Source organism: Podarcis liolepis (genome assembly GCF_965112155.1).
Source record: "Podarcis liolepis genome assembly, chromosome: 13".
Lineage (NCBI taxonomy): Eukaryota > Metazoa > Chordata > Lepidosauria > Squamata > Lacertidae > Podarcis > Podarcis liolepis.
In genome coordinates, this window is record NC_139573.1 from 56,196,983 (window position 1) to 56,212,196 (window position 15,214).

The window sequence follows — 15,214 nt, forward strand, 5'->3', positions numbered from 1 at the left end:
GCACCTCTCATTAATTGGAGTGAGGATGCCAAGGCCAATTTAGTCCCATAATCAGGCCTGAACCAAGACTGAAATGCATCAATATAATCTGTGTCATCCATGAGTCCTTCAAATTGTTCTGCCACAACCCTCTTGGTCAACTTCCCTAAAAGGAGGGTATTTTCAACCAAGTGGCAGTTGTCATAAACCAGTGGGTCCAGGCTGGGCTTTTCCAGGAGTGGATGGATCACCACTTCTTTCACGACAACTCGGACCACTCCCTCCCACAGTGTCAGAGACTGGGCAGATGAAGAGGAGTGGTAGAGACCACCTCCCCTGGAGCCTTCCAGAGAAGAGGAAGGGGCAGATAGTATAGATCAACAGGACTGGCTCGACACAGGGCACACCCTAGAGAAGGCATTCCCAACCTTCGGCCCTCCAGATGTTCTGGACTACAATTCCCATCATCCTTGACCACTGGTCCTGTTAGCTAGGGATCAGGGGAGTTGTAGGCCAAAACATCTGGAGGGCCGCAGGTTGGGGATGCCTGCCCTAGAGGAAGAACAAGAGGGAAGAAGTTGGGAAATAATGGGAGATGAGGATCCAGGTAGCATTGAGCAGGCAGAGCCCGAGCAGCAGCTGACTGACACGCTGTCACTGGAGAGACTCCCAGAACCCATTCCCTCCCTCCAAACCAGGTGTTTACTGAGAATAGCAGAGCAGAGGACTTGAAGGCAGGTGGCCCTTAACAGCAACTGTTGGAGAGGGGAGGAAACTGATGAATAGGGAAGTTCGGAGGGGGGGGGGGGAGATACTGAAAAGTACTTGGTTGCCTTGCCTTGGGCATCTGGAATAATAGTAAAAAGGACTAAAAAGCCTGTGTTTTCTCTGTCTCTCTGCTTTCCTGGGCAATCAGCCAAGAGCCGCCGACAGCACCTTGACACACAGTGATGCTTTGACCAAACCCTGGATCACACCCCTTGGCAAGCTTAATAAGCCTAGAGGGTCAAGCATCAGGGGTCAAGGAGATCATTTGGTGCTTGTGTCTATGTCAGCTTTTATTTTATTTTTTTACCAATTATTTTTATTGATTTTCCAATTTTGACCCAATTATAAAAATACCAATTAATTCCAAATTAATTCAGTTTTGTTCAAGCAGTTTCCCATATGCCATTCTTGATGCATCCATTATGTTCTAATATTACTGCATTTCATATTCTTATTTTACAAAAGAATCACTTAATCAACAGCTGCACTCTTAATGATTTCTATTCGTGTTATTATTTAACCTTACATAAAACTTCAACTGAGGAGCAATAACTCTTTTTCTTTTCAGTCTGTTTGTGTCACGTCTAATAAATCTAGTTGTTGATCTATTTGGCCTTATATGCCTGTGCCCCCCCCCCTCCTTGGGCTGCCTTCTTCTCTCACTGTTCTGGCTGGGTCAGGGTGGAGCTATAATCCCAAGGCTAACTCCTCCTTCCTGGGCTCAGCTCCATCCCATAATACTCAGGCAATTCCAGATAAACAACAATCCTCTCTTTTCTGCTGGTCATCTGAATCAACAATTTCCAGAGATTCACCTTTTTCCTCCATCTGGAAAGGGAGGGGGGAGGGAAGGGTATTTCTCTTCAAAAACAATTTCAGGCACCACCTTCTCTTTAAGATTCAACCAAGCCACCCTCCATAATCTCTTTCGTTTTTTTGGGGGGGGAGGGTTAAGCTCAAGTTTCCCAGCAACATCCATCAAAACAAGGCTCCCCCTTTCACATCCTTCAAACCACACACAGCTTTAAATCTTCTTTTAAATCTCAAAGTTACACAGTACGTCAAACCATCTTCACTTGAATATATTTAAATTTGTGTTTGGAGAGGGTTGCCAAATCATAAAAGTAGGAACTTTCGTAAAAAAATAGCAGAAGGCTTCCCTCTCCTACACCCACCTCCAACACAAAATAAAATCTTCTCCCAATTTCAAACCTCAGTTCCATGCATCTGGACAGTCCAGAGTTTTAGTGTTCACATCTACTCCAATGACAAGCCGTGCGCATTGACTTAATGCCAATTAAAACCCAATTATTAGGAGAACCTCTGCTTCCGATGGCGATCTGGGAGGGTTCTGTCTGCCCCTGTGTTGAACTGGACAGGAGGGGGGTCAGCCTATTCAGCTGCTGTACCCCAGGAGGTTTCCAGGGAATGCTTTAACCACTTCCACTCCCCTTTTCTCTGTCTGTGCCTCTCTCCTCCGCCATCGGGCAGACCGGAACCGGAAACCCGTGTCCATGACAGCTTTTAGACATACCATGTGTGTCCGTGGGGGTGGGGGTAGGACAGGAGAGAAGGCCTGGGGTGGCAAAGCTTAAGTTCTTTTATTTAGTGTATGCTTGGGGGGGTTTCTTTCAGAGTCACTTGGGGAAGTTCTCTTTCTATTCGCTTGTTATGTTTCCTTGGTGGTGAGAGAGGTTGGGGTGGCCTAGGGTGTGGTTGATTGTCTTTGGCCGGCTGCAGTGGGATTTGTTTGTTCGTGGGTGAGGGGGGTTGTCGGGTTAAGTTAGCCATATTGAATCGTATGCCGTCGGTGGGTTATGAGCTCTTTCTAGTGTGAGTGGGAATTGTTATCTTGGAAGGTGTTCAGTAGGGCCAGTTCTGGGGTGACTTCTAGTACCTGTTTAGTTATTTTGCTTCTTTCTGGTATGACTGCACACACTCCTTTTCTGACTGGGTCCACGATTACTTGGTTTGGTGGGATCTGCTGGTTCAGACACAGCATATGTCTGAGAAGGCTCCACGAGGGATCATGGGGAGGAGGTGCAAGGAAAAAACTGTTGTGACATTGAATTCTTTGGCAACTTGGAAGGGCTGTGGTGGGATCCAGAAACGACAATCTGGAGCCCCACTGACCACTTAACTGCTCTCTTCTCCATCAGCTTGGGAGCTTTTTCTGAGGCTTGCGGGGTATGATAGCATCCTTTGTCATTTGAGCATCTTTATCAAGATGCTAACAGATTTGCCTGCCTTTGATCAGTTGTGCTTCAACAGTCCTCTGATTCTTTAATCCTTCCCAGCCCAGAGAGATGTTAACCAAAGGATCTCACAATAGTCATCTCCTTGAAGGAGCAAGGAAGCACAGGGGAATCAGATGCACCACAAGAGCATCTTGGATGGGATGGCTTTCAAAGAGGGCGAAACAATTGTATAGAGGAGAGGCCTATCAAAGGCAACTAGCCATGATGGCTATGCTCAGCCTCTCCTCTTGGAGGGAGCAATGCTTCTGGAAAGCACTTGCTGGAAGCCACAGACTCCCCAAACGTGTTTCACAAGGACCCCTTCCTTCCCTCTGCCCCAGTACCTGAGGGTTGTCACGTCTCTCCAAGGATTTGGCCAGAACAAAGTATATGCTGGGGAAAGGATCCCTCCTTGCAAAGAAAACAGAGCAATCAGCAAGCAGCTGGCTCTCAGCCATGCTAGCACCAGTCTGGCGCATGAGGGTGGGGACACGGGAAGGAAGCATTCCTATAGTATAGGGCACTCAATTGGCATTTCCACCTACCTGAACTCTGAGCCTTTCCCCCCTTGTTCTGGCCTGCCTATCTCCTAAGGAAGATGCAAGCTCTTGCTGGAAGCCACTGGTGGGGAAGAGTCTTTCTATGATTCCCAAATATTTCAGAAGCATCTTTTTGTTCCTATAGCTGCTTGATATAATCATACCATGGAAGGGATCCCAAGGGTCATCTAATCAAACTCCCGGCAATGCAAGGATCCTGCCCATAGCCAGCCTTCTGGGTACCATTTCAATTCTGCATGGTGTGGAGAAAGGGGAGAGAGAAATGTGTTGCTGACACTCTCATAACACTGATGTGAGATCCACACCATGCAGCCCTTTCAATAACTAAAGTCTAAAGGGCTGTCACATGGAGGATGGAGAAAGCTTGTTTTCTCCTGCTCCAGAGGCCCTTAGGGCCTGGAGCAGTGACTCTCCTTCCTTGGAGGCTTTTGAGCAGCGCTTGGGTGGCCATCGGCCCTGAATCATCTAGTTGAGATTCTTTCATTGCAGGGGGTTGGACTAGATGACCCTCAGGGTCCCTTCCAAAACATGACTTCCCCAAAATGATTCGTGCCATTGTGGCTTCCCTCTCACAGACCTACAATCCCCAGATCCCCTAACACTTCAATTCCAAGGATCTTTTGGGGGAAGAATTCTGGTTTTTAGAAAAGGGATGGAGAACCTGCAGTTTGCTCACCCCCATTTGCTAGGAGCCAAGAATGGGAAGCTCAGGTGCTTCTAACAGTATGGTTATAGGGAGCAGAATGTATAAAATATTGAATGTAATAGGGTTACAGTCATACCTCAGGTTGAAGTTGCTTCAGGGTGAGCGTTTTCAGGTTGCGCTCCACGGCACTGCGTTACTTCCGGGTTTCGCCACTTGCGCACACACTCAAAATGACATCACACGCATGTGCGGAAGTGGAGAATCGCGACCCGCGCACGCACAGACACGGGTTGCATTCGCTTCAGGATGCGAACGGGGCTCTGGAACGGATCCCGTTCGCATCCAGAGGTACCACTGTATTAAGGTAATTGTATCAGAATTATTATGGGAATGTTAAGGAGGGAGGGAGGGGGAAAGAGAGATTGTGGAATTCTGGTGGTGAGTGATGATTGGATGAGGATTTGAAAGGGAGTTTGAATACGAGGCAGTTGAGAATCAGTTGAGAGCAGTGGCTTCTGGAGGGGGTGGTTGGGCAACTAACTATTCAGTGTGGGATCAGTAGTCTAGTCATCATTTGTGCAATAAAGCAGCATATAAGATAAAGAGAATTTGAGGCCATAAGCTCAGGTACACACGTCACCCTACAATCATTTAGTGAATCATCCATACAGTCTCCTTTAGTGAGGGTGCAGTACCTAGTGTCAGGACGAAACATTGATATTTTTTGCTCTTTTCTAGTTTCATAGGCTTATGTTCTGGTTCTAATTTCTAATGATGTAATAGGGGTGGGGGCTCTTAAATACTGGGGGCTGCCGCACACGCCTTTTCTTCTTTAAAATAATTTCCCCTCGTTTTGAAAAGCACATGCATTGTCTCTTTCTTCAGGTTCTTCGTTTACATTTGTTGTGAGACATTGGTGTTCTATGCAGTATAGGGTTGGGAAGAAAAGAGGGGACCACAGGCCTCAAAATGTTTAGGGCCCTCTGGTTATAGAAGGAGTGGAGAACCTGTGACCCTCCATATATTTTTGAACTGAACCCCAACTCCCATCATCTCCAGCCAACATGGTCAGTGGTCCAGGATGGTGGCAACAACTAGAAGATCACCACTGCTGGGTTATAGTGAGGAATCTTGTTCCACAGGCTCACTCTCCCTTCCTCCCCTGTTACCTTCTGTGTGAGAGCTGTCCTCTTCCATGCTTCCCCACAGCAGTTGGCATTCTTCAGCTTCAGGGACATCTCCTGTACCAAGGATTCACTATTGGTTTTCTGAAATGCAAGATAGGTAGGAAATAGTCTGAGCATGCACAAAGTAGCTTTCCTGCACCATTGCATAACCACCTGCAGTTCTTGCACATATGAAATTGGAGAGTAGGGCTTCTAGGTCAGAAAGGTGTGGCAGCTTCCAAAAGACACTTCTAATTTTACCCATTAAGCTGTTGTGGCACCTATCAATCTTAGCAGCGTGAGATGGAACAGGGTAGCAATATACATGGCAAATCTTATTCTAAGACTCAAATATAGAAATGCATTCCTGTGCCTTGGTACACATTTTGGAAACACGTCAATCTGAAAATCAATTAGTCTAATTCAGTTGCTGCTTTTCTGATCCCGACTCCTGATCTAATTATTTATTTATCTTCCTCTGTAGATATTTTATAACTGGAGAGATGCCACTAGGGCATAACCGCTGTACACTAAATGAGAACACACCATAAGGCTAGGATATTCCAGGAAGAGCCACTTAAATGAACGGAGCACAGATTTTATTCTTTACATTAATTGTGACCTTCAAATTAAAATGGCTCTGTTCACCCCCCCTTCCCCTTTTAAAAAGCATCATGACAAATTGCTTGCTTTGAGTGCAGTGCACAGATTGCACAACTGGTGGGGTCCACTGTTTCCCCCCATGCATATATAGCTTTCCAACATTTTGCAGATAAAAGCATTCTTGTAACATCCCTCTTCTCACACAAAATATCGCTGCTTGAGTGCTGCTCCCTGCCCCCCCCGAACACTTCCCAAAGGCACTTCATCTCCTGTGTGCTACGTTCATATACTTTGCAGTAGAGGGTCTGGCATACAGAAGCCAAGAGGACTTTGTTCTATGAGCTAAACAATATTAGGGGAAAACATTATTACCTTATGTAGGTCACACCAGCCTGCCGAAGGTACTAAAATGGTCAGCTGAGGCCTTACTTTGAGTATCCCAGGTTGGCTGGGTGGCTACCAGGGAAAAGTCTTTTCTGTCATCATGCCCTGACTTTGGAACACCCTCCCCAAACATGTTTACCTGGAAACCACCTCTTTTAATACACCTTAGGTACAAGTTGCTTTGCTGCTCAAGGTCTTAATGGAATATCATAATACTGCTTATAATCTAGATGCTGCTCCACTGATTTCAGTTGTTCTTAATTGCTTTGCATATTTTTCTGGCATTGATTTAATCTCTTGGAAGTTGCCTTGCACACTTCTTCTTCTTCTTAATATATAAAAGTATTTTTATATATTGCCAGTTCATACAATATAATCCAGTGACATACAACACTGTATACAATAAAATATAAAAGACCATAAAAACAGTAAAAAATGATCCTTAAAATGAGTGGCTGCTCCATTTTTAACAGTTACATGTGCCTATGTACATAAAAAGGGTCTTTTAAGAGATGCCTGAAAATAAAAAGTGAGGGTGCTTGCTGACATTCTGTTGGAAGGGTGTTCCATGGGCAGCACTAAATGTCTGACTTTTGGTGGAAGCCAGTCAGGCCTGTAACATGAAGGACAGCTAGCAATATTCTTGTAGGTGATCTCAGTGTGATCAAACTGAGAGATTAAAGCTCAGGCCATCCCTAAGGTGTCTGGACTCAGGTTGCTCAGCTCTTTATATATGAACACAAGGGCCTTGAATCTAACCCTGTGAAGATATTGTATCAAAGGTGTTAACATGCTGTTGGCATTCTGCACCAGACATATCCTCCAATATTTCTCCGATGAAAATAGGGAGAAACGATAATTTTACTATTTATACTCCACACAACTTACCAGCAACTCTGGGTGGCTTCCAACATATATACTGTAAAAACATAGTAAAACATTTAACATTAAAAAAACTTCCTATACAGGTTTGCCTTCAGACAGCTCGGAGGGTTGGATAACTCCACACCCTCCAACATTTCTCCAGTGGAAATAGGGGCATCCTAAGGAAAAGTGGAACGTTCCAGGATCAAATCAGAAACCAGAACAGCTTCTCTAAACCAGGGGCGTCCCTGGAAAATAGGGACACTTGGAGGGTCTGGACCCAGGGGCAGCCCCACATGGAAAGCACATCGCAGTAGTCCAGCTGCAAGGTTGCCAATGCATGGGTTGTAGTGGCCAGGTTATGCCTGTCCAGATGAGGCATATCAGGACTTGAAGCTTTTTTTGATCTAAGGTGGCACCTCTCTGTCCTGTGCCACGTGAAGCTTGACAGCTGTTCTGTCAACCGTGATGCAACCGACTTTTAGCTGAGTTGCCTTCTGTGATATCTACAGCCTTATCCCATGCTAGTTTACCAATAAGTAAACTCGAGTCTTGTTTGTGGTCTTCCCAAAGGCATTTAGTCTGCTGCTGTGACAGCAGGGCCTGTGGGCTGATCTAGCAGGGCTGTTCCTAAATTCTCAAGAAAGCCCTATTATAATCAATGGAGCTTGTTCCTGAGCAAATAGTGCATTGGAATCACAGAATCATCGAACTGTAGAGTTGGAAGGAACTTTGAGGGCCATCTAGTCCAACCCCCTGCAATGCAGAAATCTCAGCTAAAGCATCCATGACACCCACCTCTGCTTAAACACCTCCAAGGAAGCAGAGTCCACAACCTCCTGATGGAGCCCATTCCATAGGCTAGGTAGTATGACCACATAACTAAGTGGGCTTTAGTTTTATTATTTATTACATTAATTCCACCTTTTCCCTCCAAGGAGCTCAAGGTGGTGTAAATTGTTTCCCCTCCCCTTTTATCTTTACACCACCAACAACTGGCTAAACATCTTTCTGATGGCAAGAGCCATTAGACAGTGGAACGGTCTCCCTCAGAATGTGGAGGACCCTCCTTCACTGGGGGTTTTTAAGCAAAGGTTGGATAGCCACCTGCCCTTGATACTTCAGTTGAGATTCCTGCATTGCAGGGGGTTGGACTAGAAAACTCTCAAGGTCCCTTCAAACTCTACAATTCTATGCTTAATTAAGTAGGTTGGGGCTGAGAGATTGTGACTGGCCCAAGGCTTCATGGCTGAGCAGGGATTCGAACCCTACTCTCCCAGGTGCTAATCCTGTACTCTGATCATTCTACCACACTGGCTCTCAGAGTAAACAGGCATTAGGATTGGGGTTATACTGTAACATGGAAGGTGGGTGAATTGCCAGAAATGAACCAGATGTCAAGCCACACATGCCCTTATAGGAGCTTCCAAAGCTTAGGTGAATGCATGGAGGTACACTTTACCTCACCTCAAAAAGGATATTTGGAAAAAGTTCAGAAAAGGAGATAGAGTGACTCCCTGATGAAAAAAAGTTGCAGTGTTTGGGGGGTTTTTTGGTTTGGAGAACAGGCAAGGAAGAGGAAACATGATTGAAGTTTATATAATTATGCATGGCCCGGAGAAAGTAGATAGACAAAGGTCCCACCCCCCCTTCAATAATCTTTCAATAACATTAGACCTCATGGGCATCCAATGAAGCAGAATGTGACAGGGGCGCCGACTTATAAAAAATATTGGGGGAGGCCATGAATAATAAATGAATAATAAATGAAAGCTCATGAATAATAAATAAGCTCATGAATATGCAGATAAAGTGGCGCCTCCTCCTCGTGAGCGAATAGGGGAGAGCGTGCTGCGCCTATTAATCAGCTCCGGAGCGGAAATTGGGTGGAGCTTTTGCTCGGGAGGGAGGGCAGGAGGCATGCAGCCCGACCCTGTGCATTTCGGGCTGGGGGAGGGGCGGCGGTGGCGCTCTGCTGGAGGGGCGCCCGAGATTATTGGGGGGGCGGAGCCCCCCCAAACGAATTTTTGAGGGGGCTCGGGCCCCCTCAGGCCCCATGGAGTCGGCGCCTATGGAATGTGATAAGATTTGGGAGTTCCGTCTGGCCTTTGGCTTGGAACTAATTGATCCCCTCCCCCTTTTCCCTTCTGTGATGGAACTCCTATTTGGGGACTTCCCTGGCTTTTTCTGGCCCACGTAGGACCAGTCTGGACAGGTGGCCTTGGTGAAGATTTGACGTTTTCATCCCCAAAAAGATTCTGATTTGAGTTTCTATTGAAATGAGGCTGCATTTTAATGTTGTATTTTAATCTTGTTTTTAAGTTGTATCTTAATCAATTGTTTTATATCTGGTCTAAATAAATAAATAAATAAATAAATAAATTCCTTCCAGTAGCACCTTAAAGACCAACTAAGTTAGTTCTTGGTATGAGCTTTCGTGTGCATGCACACTTCTTCAGATGCCAGATGTCTGGTGTTAGCCGCCCTGAGCCTGGTCTTGGCTGGGGAGGGTGGGGTATAATTATTATTATTATTATTATTATTATTATTATTATTATTATTATTACAGTCATACCTTGGGTTAAAGTAGCTTCGGGTTAAATCTTTTCAGGTTGCGTCCTGCGGCGACCTGGAAGTAACGGAACGGGTTACTTCTGGGTTTCGCTGTTCACGCATGTGCTCAAAATGATGGCATGCGCATGCGCGTAAGCGGTGACTCGCGACCCGCACACACGGGTTGCATTCTGCTCAGGATCCAGAACGGATCCCGTTTGCATCCAGAGGTACCACTGTATTAAAAAAGGGCTTCTCACAGTGCATAAATAAACTATGGAACTCCCTCCCGCAGGAGGCAGTGATGGAGGCCTTTCAAAGAGGACTAGACAAATGCATGGAGGAGGAGCGGGCTCAGGTTGCTCTTGTGCTCAGGTTGTGCTTGCAGGTTTCTGACAGGCATCTAGTTGGCCCCTGGGAGAGCAGGATGCTGGCCTGGGCGGGGCCTAGTCCTGCGGGGGGGGGGGGAATCCGGCAGCTCCACTGCGCAGGCGCGAAACAGCTCTCCGTCCGTGGACGTCGCTCGCTGCCCTCTCAGCCCCCGGAAGGAGCCGAGAGCTTCCGATGAGAGCCGAGCAGCTCCGGAGGTTTCCCCGGCGAAGCGCAGCTCCCTCGGCTCCGCTCGGGGGCCGGCGCCCGGCGGCGATGGACGGTGCCGGGAGAGGGGCGGTCTAGCGGCGGCCTCCTCCTCCGCCTCCTCGGGCAGGTAGGAGCGCTTCCTGGTCTTGGCGGGCGGGCGGCCGGAGCGAGGCCCCCACACCCGCCGACAAGGTTGGGTCGGGGCCGAGGGCGGAGCCGGCAGGTAGGCGCCGCCGCGAGGGGGAGGCGGGCGTGAGGGAGCGCTGCTGCCCTGAGGGGAAGCAGCCGCGGGCCCCGCGCGTGTGAGGGGCGGAGGTTCCCTCAGGAGAAGCGGGGGGGGGGCGCTGTGCAAAGAGGCGGCGGCAGCCGAGCGGGACGGGTCGGGGGAAGGTCGCTTCCTTGTTGGGCCGCCCCGCCGCGGGCCACCTTCAGGGGCGGTGACGCCGCCGCCGCCGCCGCCGCCCTCCTGGCACCTCCTCCTCCGGGAGAGCGACGGCCGCGAACCGGGGCTGCCCCGCCCCGCCATGTCAGCGGAGGAGGCGGCGGCTGGAAGGCGGCGGCAGCAGCAGCAGCGCTTCTTTAAAAGGAATGTCGGTTTATCTATTCCCCGCCTTTCCCCCCTGACCGCTTACCCACCACGTCCAAGCAGCTGCTTTTAAATTTTATTGTAGTTGTTATTATATCATTAATTTATACACTGCCATTTCCACCTGACCACATGTCCTCCCAACCTGTCCAAGTGGGTGTGTGTGTGGGGGGGGTGGGAGATGCCTGGAAAAGAGCACCGTTTTTTAGAGCAATTAATTATTATTACAGTACATACTTATTTGTACTCTGTCTTATTCGCTGTCAGGGATTCAGCTGACCACTTCTCTGCTGCGTCCAAGCAGGATGTGTGTGTGTGTGTGTGTGTGTGTGTAGGTGGCTGGAAGGGAGCTGCTGCTGCTGCTGCTGCTGCTGCTATTTTTTAATGACAATTTTATTTTATGAAATTCATGTACCACTTGATTGTAGAAAAAACAACACCCTCAAAGCAGTTCACAACTAAAAGATAAAGCAATACAGTGGACACTCGGGTTGTGAACGTCATCCGTGCGGGAGGCACGTTCGCAACCTGCAGCGCCATGTCTGCACACGCACAGGTTGCAATTGGGAGCTTCTGCGCATGCGCAAAGCGTGATTTAGCGCTTCTGCGTGAGCGGCAAAACCCAGAAGTAACCCATTCCGGTACTTCCGGGTTTGGTGCAGTGCGCAACCCAAAAACGCGCAACCTGAAGCATCTGTAACTCGAGGTATGACTGTACAAGGATCGCTAAAGAAAACATTATCTCCATGATTTAATATACACAGGTTAAAACCACTATACAACAGACTGACTAAAATAAATTAAAACTCAATTAATTAATAAAATTAATATACCTCTTTATTGTAGGGAAAAAACATTAATCAGTTTAAAAATGATAAAATCACCACTAAAATGTTTTCTTACCTCCATAATTTAAAACATAACAGAATTAAATCTACAAACTTTCCAAACATCTGGGTAGGCAATAATATATTTATAACCCTGCTCCCCGACCAGGGACTTCGTTCCTCCACTTGTTGACATATCTGCTGGGGCCTTGTTTCCGCATACTTTTGTGTGAAGCACTATAAAGCAGGGTGGTTGTTTTTCTCCTGAGCTGACACTGTTTGGGTTTTTTGGGTAGGAAGGTGCTAAGAGAGGGTCATTTGTATTTGGGTTTTGATACAGAGGGATCCCACCCTGTCCTCTACTGCTTTGCTGCATTCTATCAACTGTGTGTCCTCCAGTCCACACTGGCAAAAAACAAAACAAAACCTGGAAATGGGTACTTACCTGTGAACTTCTGTTTGAAGAGTGGACTTGGGGGACCACAACATTCACTCACCCCTTGAGTCTTACGGAGTGTGGGGATTCATATGCTTTCGTCCTGGTTTGGAATGGATGAAGATGGAATGGTGGTGTTACGTCTGCTCTCTCTCTGGGCAGTGAGGTGCTTGGGATCAGGCCTCCCTGTTGCACTAGGAGAGAGAGAAAACGGCTATGAGTTCCCTTAGTAGTCTTGTCTCCTGAGCAGCAGCAGCAATAGACACTGCAAGGAGAACAGCCCACTTCTCTGGTGGCTGCTCTTTTCCGCTTGATCACCCACCAGAGAAGCAGTCAGTTCAGCCTGCCACCCAGGGCAGGGCTCCTTCTAACCACCACTCCTCTGCCTTTATGTGGTGGTGGTGAGGAGTGCTGCTGCCTGCACAGGTGACATCACATTATGTCACAGAAGGAGTGGGGTGGCAACAACAACAACTCCCAGCAACTCTTCTGTTGGTAGTGGTGGCTACTGTGCCCTCAGTGGCCACTGCTTGTGTACCCCTTGAGTTGCTGACCCTCAACAGCTACCTGCCAGTTCAGACCTCTGGCAGTAGTACAGTGGTACCTTGGGTTAAGTACTTAATTCGTTCTGGAGGTCCATTCTTAACCTGAAACTGTTCTTAACCTGAAGCACCACTTTAGCTAATGGGGCCTCCTGCTGCTGTCGCGCCGCCGGAGCACAATTTCTGTTCTCATCCTGAAGCAAAGTTCTTAACCTGAAGCACTATTTCTGGGTTAGTGGAGTCTGTAACCTGAAGTGTATGTAACCCGAGGTACCACTGTACTGCCTGAGTGAGTTAATGCGGGGTGTACTCACCCAGTCTTGGAAGGGGAGGAATGCTTGTGTCTCTGCCATGCTCTGTGTTGGTAGTAGTTTTGAGATGTATCCTGCAGGTGGGGAAAGCCATTTTGAATAATTATCATGTTAGAAAACCACTACAAGTAAGCAAACCTAGAACATCAGAGATAAAGATCCAAGGCCAACCGACTCACTAGGTTTGGTTAGGTTTCTTCTATGGAGTATTTTGAGTAAGGGCGGTCCCCTCTTACCCTGCAGACTGGATGGTAAGGTAAAAAAGGTAAAGGACCCATGTACGGGTAAAGGTAAAGGGACCCCTGACCATTAGGTCCTGTCGTGACTGACTCTGGGGTTGCGGCGCTCATCTCGCTTTATTGGCCAAGTACAGCTTCCGGATCATGTGGCCAGCATGACTAAGCTGCTTCTGGCGAACCAGAGCAGCGCATGGAAATGCTGTTTACCTTCCTGCCAGAGCGGTACCTATTTATCTGCTTGCACTTTGGCATGCTTTTGAACTACTAGGTTGGCAGGAGCAGGGACCGAGCGACGGGAGCTCACCACATTGCGGGGATTCGAACCACCGACCTTCTGATCGGCAAGTCCTAGGCTCTGTGGTTCAACCCACAGCACCACCCGCGTCCCTCCATGTACGGTTATGTCCAGTCAAAGGCAACTATAGGGTGTGGCGCTCATCTCGCTTCAGGCCAAGGGAGAAAGTGTTTGTCCACAGACAGCTTTCTGGGTCATGACTAAATTGCTTCTGGTGCAGCGGGACACCATGACGGAAGCCAGAGCACACAGAAACACTGTTTACATTCTCGCAGCTGCCATACCTATTTATCTACTTGCACTGGTGTGCTTTTGAACTGTTAGGTTGGCAGAAGCTGGGACAGAACAACGAGAGCTCATACCCGTCGCGCAGATTCGAACCGCTGACCTTCTGATCAGCAAGCCAAAGACGCTCAGTGGTTTAGACCACAGCGCCACCTGCTCCCTACAGACTGAATGGTGTTATCCATTCAGTCACTTCATTCTGCCACATGTGTAGACACAGCTGTATTGACTAGACTAGCATACATTTGACAACAACAACAATAAGTAGAACCTGCAAAAGAATGTTGCTATGTGGAGTTCTTCTGTTTACTGTTCCAGTTAGTTTAAAATGTCATTCTTCATGATACTCCATTCTGTTCACCTTCCCATCTGGCTTCTGGCTTTTCTCTCTCTGATCTATGACCACTGGGCATAGCCATTCTTGGTCTGTTTGTGGGGTTCAGCCAGGGTGGATTTGATTTAAATCAAATCAGTTTATATCACGATTTGAATCACTTTTTTTAACAGAAAGACTCATTCTTGCTGGTATAATCTTAATATGTATTTACAACCAGATGAAGGTTTCATTTTTGGAATAATAAATTTTAAGAGTAGTTTTTACAGTTACTGTATATCAAAAATTACTGATTTGGTAATACTATTAAAAATACATAGATCATTATGAAATTATTGTGAGGTTTAATAAGTTAACTGTTTATATTTGGACAACTTTTCTGCTGTACTTTATTGGAAGGAGAAAAATAATAATTTCCTTAATAACAATTTAAACAATTTAATTAAAGCAATAACATTATAGCATATGTATCCATGTTTGTTAATGGGTGTGGTTAGACTTTAAAAAAAACAACTTTGAGTTTTAGCACACGTGAAAAATGTAAAACAAATCCTTATTTCCTGATGAATAGCCTTTGGACTATAATGTAACTTAAATAGAAAACTATCTTTAGAAAGGTTTTTCCTCCAAAAGCATTTTGTTTTAAAATTCTGATTTAAAAAAATAAATAATCCTATTTAAATAACAAACTTTTTTTTTTTATAAAAAAGCATTAATTTTTATCCACTCTGGGTTCATCCTCTTTAGGGCTTTTTCTTAAATGTTTTCTGTACTTCTGTAAACCTTGGGATTCCTTCAAAGTAGCTGATAACTCCTTCATGTGCAAGGGTGGTGCTGTTTTGGCTACATGAATAATGACACGCCTCTTCCTGTAGAGGAGTTTGTATAAACAAGCCCGATAACAAAATGTTGCAGTGTAGCTCTGATGTTCATATATTCCTCAAGCCTGTGGTTCGGTGTGTGTATATATTTTACTTCATTATCATTTTTAAAAGTTTTTGAACATTTAAAAGTGCAGCA

General features: G+C 46.6%; 2 protein-coding genes and 1 long non-coding RNA gene across 14 annotated transcripts in view; 2 read left to right on the forward strand and 1 right to left on the reverse strand.

Annotated features, from left to right (window-relative positions):
• Positions 1-15,214, forward strand: part of MOCOS (molybdenum cofactor sulfurase) — a 237,680-nt gene that overhangs the window by 118,996 nt on the left and 103,470 nt on the right. The window lies entirely within an intron of this gene.
• Positions 1-15,214, forward strand: part of PTPN3 (protein tyrosine phosphatase non-receptor type 3) — a 90,284-nt gene that overhangs the window by 22,428 nt on the left and 52,642 nt on the right. For 2 of the 12 annotated variants that reach the window (XM_083473158.1, XM_083473161.1), the window contains exon 1: positions 10,255-10,466. The exons of 3 other annotated variants lie outside the window; for them this stretch is intronic. The gene's annotated coding sequence lies outside the window, so the exon portion shown is untranslated. Of the gene's footprint in view, positions 1-4,692; positions 4,818-10,254; positions 10,563-15,214 lie in introns of those variants that run through there. 7 more of the 12 variants (XM_083473147.1, XM_083473151.1, XM_083473159.1 and 4 more) reach the window with 6 other exon arrangements.
• Positions 1-15,214, reverse strand: part of LOC310692421 — a 36,619-nt gene that overhangs the window by 9,465 nt on the left and 11,940 nt on the right. The window contains exons 3-4 of the long non-coding RNA XR_014518792.1: positions 12,198-12,382; positions 5,360-5,458 (exon numbers count right to left, since the gene is read on the reverse strand). This is a non-coding gene — a long non-coding RNA (uncharacterized lncRNA). The remainder of the gene's footprint in view (positions 1-5,359; positions 5,459-12,197; positions 12,383-15,214) is intronic.